Raw genomic sequence first — 1,507 nt, forward strand, 5'->3', positions numbered from 1 at the left:
GCTGCCTGGTGTGTGTGCTGCCTGGTGTGTGTGCTGCCTGGTGTTCAGCTGCCTGGTGCTCAGCTGCCTGGTGCTCAGCTGCTGTCCTGCTGTAATGCTGTGTAACTGGTGCAGCTCGTTTGATAAGAATGTTCTAAAAATAAAACTTCCTGGTTGTCTTCCGTCAACACATTTAGCAGCAAAAACACTGAGATGAGCCTTTAAATCATCTTTATTATTATTAGTTTTTATCTTAATTTCCATAAATATTACAAAATATTAAGATACGTTTTTAAATACGCCAGTTTTATCTTTATTTTTAACCAAAAAAAGGCAAAAGTTAAATTTTCTCTCAAGCAGTTTCATCATAATTAGTGTTTTATTTTATATTGTGTCGGTGGATGAGACTCTGTTCTCTTTATGAAGCTCAGCAGCTCAACTCAACCAAACACTGATCAGGCTGGGCCTGCATGCACCGTTATTACACAGTAATAAACGGTAATAAACAGTAATAAACAGTAGCTGCTGGCGGATGTGAAGCGTTTTTCGTCGTGGACGACATGTGGAGCTGAGCTCAACCCGCGTTAGAAACCGTGTGAAAGCGCGTCTATAAATAGAGGCGCTTCCTGTGCGCAGACGGCCGTCCTGCAGCTCTCAGCTTTCATTTCAGCCGCGTCACATCCGGGTCTCCTGCCCACCATCAGCCTCCTGCCGCCGGCACGCCGTCATCTCGCTGCTGATTGGCTGGGAACGGAACGGGACGGCGGCCATTTTTAATATCCGTCCGTTAGTGAAATTTAATTCAGATGTTTTATTACTGAAATGTTTTTATTTAAAACTTGGAAGTCCAGCCAATAGTTGGTAAGTCTTGGTTATTTTCAGAGGTTGAATGTTGGTTTTGTTCTGAGGTTCAGACTAGAATCAGTTCATGATTCATTAAGAATAACATGACAACCTCCAACTTTATCATCAGAAACAATGTTTTCATTAAAAACAGTGTTTCACTTTATAATGTTGGTAAGCCTTAGTTCAGAGGTTCCCAAACTGTGGGGCGCGCCCCCAGAGGGGGCGTCGTGCCATTGCAGGGGGGGCGCGGGAAGCCGTCTGGATGAAAAAAAAACCTGAATGCTGTATACGCTGGGTTTTTACCTTAGAATGGCCAAGTCTCTGTTATTCCGTTGTCAATTTGATACAGTATTGGCTTCCACACTTCCCATATTTGTCCTCTGTCACTTTTATCAGCAGTTAAAACTGTTTAATCCGTTGTTAACATGTGGGAACCTGTTTTTCCGAGCCGCCTTTAAACGCAACATGAGCGCTACGGCGCTCGCGCTGGGTTTCCACCTGTGAAGGAGACCTGCTGCTGCTGTGCGGAGCTATGAAGGTGTGTTAGCATCATGGCAGCAAACCAGCAAAACGCAAAGAACTTTTCACAGTTTTTCCCCCAAACTAACCGACTGTTGAGTAAAACTGCTGGATGCAGGTAAAGTTAGCTAAAAGATGACTAGCTAATGTTAGCTAAAAGATG

General features: G+C 43.9%; 1 protein-coding gene across 1 annotated transcript in view; it reads left to right on the plus strand.

Annotated features, from left to right (window-relative positions):
- The window catches only part of itpr3 (inositol 1,4,5-trisphosphate receptor, type 3), a 71,313-nt gene that overhangs the window by 9,307 nt on the left and 60,499 nt on the right, over positions 1-1,507 (plus strand). The window lies entirely within an intron of this gene.

Source organism: Poecilia reticulata, linkage group LG7 (genome assembly GCF_000633615.1).
Source record: "Poecilia reticulata strain Guanapo linkage group LG7, Guppy_female_1.0+MT, whole genome shotgun sequence".
NCBI classification, from domain to species: Eukaryota; Metazoa; Chordata; class Actinopteri; order Cyprinodontiformes; family Poeciliidae; genus Poecilia; species Poecilia reticulata.